Raw genomic sequence first — 7442 nt, 5'->3', positions numbered from 1 at the left:
AAAACTGATTAATAAGCAACTTTTGAGCAAGATATAGAATAAGTCAATAACTCCTTAATATTGATTAAAATAACTACTAGTTCCACTGGTGGAATATTTCATTTATAATATGAAATGTTACATGTGAAATAATCTGATGATGTAAGAAATTAAACAATAGATCAGTCAGTCTTTAAACAGAAAAATAAAACTGATTTAAAGCTCTGACATCTCTATATTTCCTCCTTCCGTAGCACAGAAGGCTCCAATAGTTGAGTATTTATCAGAGCTAGCTTGGTAAATCTGGCTTATCGTTGTCAACATTCTCCATCAAAATGAGAAAATTGACACTTGGCATGTTCCATAATTTAAAAAAAACAATTGAGCTTAAAGACATATCCAGGAAATATCCGGTCATTTTCTCTGTTTTTCTATCATACCATTAAGCTGACAGCTCCCTCAATCTACTTGCATCAGCCTGTAAAGAGACCAGTGTTCAGACCTACTTCTCCCCTGTTCAAACACGCCGTGTTCGAAAGGTTCCAATCATCACGAGTCCGCGCAGTCAAGAAATTTAGTTTAATTCCTATAAATCTTATCAGGAGGGTACCAAAGATCCGTGCTATTTCGTTCATAACCAAAAATATGCACCAACAAGCAAAATCACATCTCTAAATGTGATATTTTCATTGATTATTAGCAAACATGTCTGGGGAAAAATTTTCACACAGAGCAAAAAACTGGTTTGTTAAGTGAGAAAATATTTGACCATCAACTACAACATAAAATGAAACGTGGTTTTAAAACGTTTATCTTCCAATAAAACAAAAATCTGAGCAGTGTGGCATGCATTTGTACTTTGCTTCACCCATCTTCCCGCTAAATATAAATGCAACACTTTCCTGAACGTTGCAAGATTTGTGAAATTCATGTATTCTTATACTTCAACTGTTGCATCTCTGTTGCTGTTGCTGGAGAGCGAACCAATCACACAGCTGGCGCCTAGCTGCGGTTGCCTCGCGCTGAAGCTGCTTTACCTCAACGCGGATCCCGCGCGCCTCCTTTCACTCAAACTGGACACGGGCTGACCGGTATGGATATTTCCATCAGCCCAGTGTGGGTAGTTATTTTTCTTTGGAGAACTCTATATCTTTGTTTTTTTATTTTTTATTTTACATGATGTAATCTTGAAGTCTATACATCTTTTCTGGGATGTTCACAGACGGACACTAGGAGGCGCTAGAGTACATGCTATTTTTCCTCCGGACAAAAAAAGTGCCCCTGTGAAATATTTATTTTATGCCCAAGACAGCATATAGATATTAATTTGAAATAGACAAAAGATGTATAATACACTAGAGCTAAGTCACCTGGTGGTTCCCCTTTTTCCAAATGTCTGTGCACCTATCAATAAGAAAGTAACCACCTTGTAATGGTTGATTTTACAAGATAAAGGACACACTTGTCCTTGTTTTGTAGTTCATTTTTCTACAAGATTCACGAGATCCATGTTTTAACTTTTTTTTTTAAATCTAGTGGTGCTTAGCATGATAAAAGTTGTGAGATTAAATGTCCTTTTATCCGTTTCAGTGGAAAGAGCATTTTCTTTTTCCTATATTTACTTCTAACAATAACTCGTGTGCTTCTCTGTTACATTTTTCCATTTAATTTTGAAATATTCTAAATAATGTTTGAATGTCAGAAAGGTTCAAAAGAAATTGTTGAATGTTCAAAAATAACACAAACTGCCTTTGGAACAGGTGAAATATCTATCATTTAGAAATCAAACCACATACATCTTGGGCTTTTCCTGTTTAATTTGTCTTGAGTTTTATCTTTATACAGGATAATTATGGCAAATGTACTTTCAACTGACTGATCAACGTTCTTTGTTGCCATGATACGCGTGTGATAATCGTGTGGCTACAAGATACTTCACCTTGTGTACAGTCTTCTGAAACAGCTTGTAAGCAAATAAAGATCTTCTCTCTTTGACTCACTTACTTCTAATAAAGAAAATAAAAACATCCTCATTACTTATATCCAAGCGCACAAATTTGGAAAATGGCTAGATATGCAAGCACATTTTATATGATTCAGTGGAGTGTGACGCAGCGTTTCTGTTCAAAATCAATAAATCCATAAACATTTGTATTTTATGGCTCAGTTACTCAGATTGGTCGTCTCAAACTGTGTTGATGTCAGCGATTGTGAAACGATGATGAAACAAAGGAGCTCCATGAGGAAATGCACTCTAAAAATATAAACTGTGGAACAAAATAACATCCAAACAACAACTGCACTTGTTGCACTTTTAATCTAGAGCAGATTTAAAAGGTACATTCATCTGAAAAACAGTGGAAAAGGAAAAAGAACATGATAATGTGAGTCCAGGGACAAAGTTATTCCAAATACTTACTAGATTAAGAGATAGACTGCCGTTCTCTAACATTTTCCACAAAACAGAGAAATCAATCGATATGAATCGTCCCTTTCTGACCTTCTTGAAGGGTTTCTGTCACTGCAACATTTCCTTCTGCTTGTACTTAGGGGGCATGATGAGTGTAAGATGCTCACATCTCTATATAAATATGCCTTGCAAAAGTGTTTACACCCCGTTAATATTTGTACATCTTTTGCGACGTATTGGACTGCCCATGTGGCAGAATAACTCAATCTAGTGCATAATGAAGTGGAAGGTGAATGATACGTGGTTTTCGGTATTTCTTACAATAAAAATCTGGAAGTGTAAATCTGTAAAAATCTGTGAACCCAATTATTATACAGTCCACCTGTATGTAATTTAGATGATTAATGCCTCGGAGGTTTGTTAAGAGAATATTAGTGAACAAATTGCATCAAGAAGACCAAGAGGAAGAGCATACAGGTCAGAGAGAAAGTTTTAAAACAATATTCAAAAATTGGAACGTTTATTGGAGAACTTCTCAGGCCAAAAACAGAAAAATTACAACTCCAAACCTACTAATGTGTGGTACTTAGGCCTAATCTGATAGGCCAAGAAGGAAGATGAGTTCTAACTTAGATTGCCAGGGAGACCACGGCAACAGAGATCCTCAGCTCCGTTGGCCAAATCTTTCAATATAACTTTGGCCTTTATGGAGAAGTGGCAAGAAATAAGCTATTAGTTATATTTTCATCCAATGGTCACACAAATTTTAAGCAAACTTTTGAAATTTCTTCAAAAGGAAACCATCTTCTGGTTCGAAGTGAATCAACCAGGCTACACAAAAGTGTTATTTTGTCAGATGTAGATGCTACCTATGGTTGTATTAAACAAGACACACAGGTTACCAACTGGCACGAAACACACATTTCACAAAAAATGAGAAAGTTTTTAGGTCCAGTTTAATGCTTGGGCTTAGAAATTTCTCAGACTTCCGTGCCTCTGGTAAGGTATAGACCTACCAGTGGATGGGGGTGACCCACCATCCCGGCCTGGACTGACTTTCACGTGACACTCTGAATTTCCTTGTGTTTTGTAGAAACTCTCTGAGATTAGCCTCAAATTTCAGAGTTTTTCTCGCAAATTTGAGACTTTTCAAACTCAGAAATCCCCTCATTTTTTCTAGAAAATTTCAAAGATTAATCTCAAAAATTCTAAGTTTCTTGAAGGAAATTTACTCCTCTTTTTTACCCATCTACAATGGCCCTAGTATGCCATCATAGAGAATTTAGTGCATGAACTTACAGACGTCCCAGAGAAAGCTTTAACAATTATTAAACAAATGGAACATAGACAAACAAAACGAGGACATTAGTTTATCTTGCCACCGTGCCCAATGAGGTACTGTAGAAGATGAAAAAGAATCTCAAGAGTGGTATCTCCATAACAACCATTTATTTTACAGCTTCTTTAGATCTCTCTCCCTGGGTGCCAATAAATGCTCTCATATGCTGTATATAAAACAGCTCAGATTACACTCTGGTTTATGAGGCGATAGAGGATAAAGTACATTCAATAAGCTTTTGTTAGCATGGAGGTGACAAGACTACAAAGTCGTCACCCCACCTGAACCATGGTGGTCGACCAAAAATATGCCCACTAAATCAGTTTAGATCACCAGTCGCCATAGTGATGCCATAAAATGAAGCATCAAAGGATCATAAACAGAAACGTTTAAGCTTGTCAAGTCTAGAGTAAGCAGTTTTTTTTTGTTTTTGTTTTAACAGGCTGCTGTTTTTTTGTTGTTGTTTTTTTTGTCTTTTTGACCCGTATCTGTATGTCCGTCATGTGTTGGCAGGTATCGGTGCCGTCCATGAGTATTCAAAATGACAGTCAGTCACACAGGGTCTCTCTCTCTGTCTCCCTCTACATAAGTGTACACATCCCCTCCCCTCACACACATACACACACAGATAAATAGAGAGGAATACAGGAGCTGCAGCGTGACAGTAATTCAGCCGTGCCGTCGGCTGGTGCGAGGCCATCTCTGGCAACACCCTAAATGAGTTCTCATGTCCCCCACGGCAAGATGAAGCACCTCTGATAAAGCTGAGCTGCGAACCTCGGCTTTCTGCCACCTAACTGCAACTAAATCACAGTCCGCCTCCTGCACTCGCTGTCAGGTCTGGGTGCAATGGGAGGATGAAATAAAAAAAAAGAAAAAAAAAGGAGGATGCAATAAAATATCTTGGCTAACAGTGTGGGGTTATGTGTGTGCAAGTATATTACTGTAAAGAGATTTTGTCACATATTCAGTTCAGTCTACCTATACTGCACCAATTCACGAGAAATATCTTTTGAGGACACTTTACAAATGAAAAAAGTTAATTAAATCCAATTACATATACACAGTACAATTGATCCAAGTTATCAAACATTATTCATTTTGGTTCAAACATTTTCTATTTAATCAAGCCCTGCAAATTGTATCAAGTCAGTAGCTGCGTTTCCAGAAAATTGTGCAAGTTGAAATTTTAAAATTAAATGTGCTTAATGGAATTTAAAAGAAACTCACATTTTTTGTTACAGTTTTTGCGTTAGGATGAGGTGGTGTTTCTGCCATATATAAATAGATGCTTCGTAAAACTCCAAAGGAAACACTTATTTCGCATCTCCCGAGTAACGTGACCAACTGTTAATACTGACAAAGGCAAATAAGCTGGGTGCATTTGAGAACATTTTAACAACATAACAGTGATACAACAGATTCGATAGCTGTAACGGGCCTGTTACTCATGTCAATCGCAAATCAAACTTCGACCAGAGTCCTCTAACAAGATGACACGTTTCTGTGTTGCTGGAGGTCAAAAGAAAGATGGCACCCAAAGAAATGGTGCATATCTAAAACCAAAATATACACTACATTGCTAAATGTTTTTACGAATCATGAACCTGAGAGACATCCATTTATTAATCCATGGGGTTCAAATATGAAAAAGTTGAGGCCATCTCTTACAAAAGCAGATCCCCACACCATAATCTCCTCAGCACCAAACTTTACACTTGACACGTTGCCTCAAGGCAAGTACGGTTATTCCAGCTACTTTCATGGATCCATTGGCTTTCCAGACATAAGAGTCGTGATTTGTCACTTCGGAGAACACATCTGCACTGTTCTAGAGTCCAGTGTCTCTAGAAGGCAGCAGATGCCTTTGCGTTGCACTTGGTGCTGCAAGGCTTGAAACTAAGGGCCATGAAAAGCCATTCCATGAAGCCCTCTATGCATTGTTCATGAGTTGATCACTAACCACATGAAGTTTGGAGGTCTGGAGACATCGATGGCAGAAAGTTGGCACCTTCAGCCATAAAACACCTGATGATTGGATGGGTGAATAAAACCTTTTAGCAATATAGCACAAACTGCTTAAAAAAATCATACAAAAATTGGCAGGACATCTTACATCTGGAAAAGGGGCTTACTCCATTGCAGAACGGTGATCGGGCTACTGATAGTAGTAAGGCTACATCAAATTACATAAAGTTGTTTTCGTTTTTCTAGAGCAGTGCCTTCATGTACTATGAATATGGACATACCAGAATACTTGACTATGTGTACTTATTATCTGCAGCAGCTTGTACTTTTTTAATAATCTCTGAAAGCAAATTAAAAAAAGACTTCTAATCATTGTGTCCTTTACTCAACACAATGCTATTAAAAATAATTTTCATTGCCTGTAGTCAGACAAACAGATTAGAAAAACCCGAGCAGACAGATTTAATGAGACTCATTCGACCATTACGTACCTTCTGTTTGAAATCTATAACCCTATAAACATTTTATGAATCAGTTACTCAAAGTGTTTATCTCAAACTGTTTTAATGTCGACGATGGTGAAATGATGATGAAACAAAGGAGTTTACCAGACAACGTATTTCATAAATAAACCCCAGAGATCAGGGTGCAGTGCTTGGCAGTGGAAACCAGTGGCAGCTGGTGAAAACCATTTTTGGTGGGGTTGACGTGCCAATAGATTTCCCTTCCAAACCCAACACAGGGATTGAAATGAACAGTAGGGAAATTCTTTATACAGCAAAATAACATGTTGAATTAGCTAAAAGCAAATGGTCGGTTCAGTAACTTCCAAGATACTGTATACTGAATTTTATCATTAAATCAGTGTCGACAGCCAACACAGAATCAGAATCATAGCTGTAAAAAACACCCAACTAATTTGAGAAGCTTAACTTTTAACAAACAAGCTAAATTTTAATAAAATGATAACTAGAAAATTCCTGCAGAAATTTTGAGGGGCATGCCAAAGTGTGCCCGTCGGTTTTTAATCAAGCCTTCTGATGCAAAAAATTAGCATTAATGCTAAAGAAAGCTTCAATGTAGTCAATAACCTGTGGTGAGTCAGAAACATGTTGACTAAACTGTACCTGTTCTATTCAGTGTGTTGAAATTAATGCATAAGCCAAAATTCTGATATTAGCGTGAAGACTAATATTCATGTAGGATGCGTGGCATCACTACCATGTTTTCTGTCATTGATTTACTCCATTCAGTATACTGAACATTGCTAATAAGTAAGAAAATTAGCTAATAGCTACCTTTAGGGAAAAGGCTAATGCTAATGCACTGCCTTGCTGCGCTAGGCAGTGCGCTAGTGGGGGCAGTAAAATGCTAAAGTTTGTGCTAATGTTGTGCACAAACTTGTGCTAATGTTAATGAACTGCCATGCTGCGCAAGGCAGTTCACTATCCTGAGGAGAAAAAATGCGAAAAAAGCTTAATATTATCGCAACGCCTACGGCGTTGCACTAGCATGAGAGGAATATGCAGACTTTTATTTTGAAACTTTCAGTAGGCTTCATTTTAACCACCACACCAATTCAATGTGTAACAGTAGTTTGTTTAAACATTTCACATAAAGCCCAAAGCTGATGTGAAAAATATCAAGGCTTTTATTTTGAAACTTTCAGTAAGCTTCATTTTAATTGACCACAGCAATAAAATGTGTAACAGTGGTTGGGTTAATCCAACTATATAATGCCCAAAA

The 7442-nt window shown here is 37.3% G+C and overlaps 1 protein-coding gene and 1 long non-coding RNA gene across 2 annotated transcripts in view; both read right to left on the bottom strand.

The window, feature by feature from the left end:
• Positions 1-3160, bottom strand: part of LOC107837548 (girdin-like) — a 5765-nt gene extending 2605 nt beyond the window's left edge. Inside the window, exon 1 of the mRNA XM_016677221.1 lies at positions 3149-3160. The gene's annotated coding sequence lies outside the window, so the exon portion shown is untranslated. The remainder of the gene's footprint in view (positions 1-3148) is intronic.
• A 3507-nt stretch (positions 3161-6667) lies between these two features.
• The window catches only part of LOC107837549 (uncharacterized), an 18583-nt gene continuing 17808 nt past the window's right edge, over positions 6668-7442 (bottom strand). The window contains exon 3 of the long non-coding RNA XR_001663566.1: positions 6668-7226. This is a non-coding gene — a long non-coding RNA (uncharacterized LOC107837549). The remainder of the gene's footprint in view (positions 7227-7442) is intronic.

The sequence above is a fragment of the Poecilia formosa genome, unplaced genomic scaffold, assembly GCF_000485575.1.
Source record: "Poecilia formosa unplaced genomic scaffold, Poecilia_formosa-5.1.2 Scaffold150, whole genome shotgun sequence".
Lineage (NCBI taxonomy): Eukaryota > Metazoa > Chordata > Actinopteri > Cyprinodontiformes > Poeciliidae > Poecilia > Poecilia formosa.
Note: the sequence above shows the minus strand (reverse complement) of the source record. Positions and strands in the feature narration are given on the sequence as shown.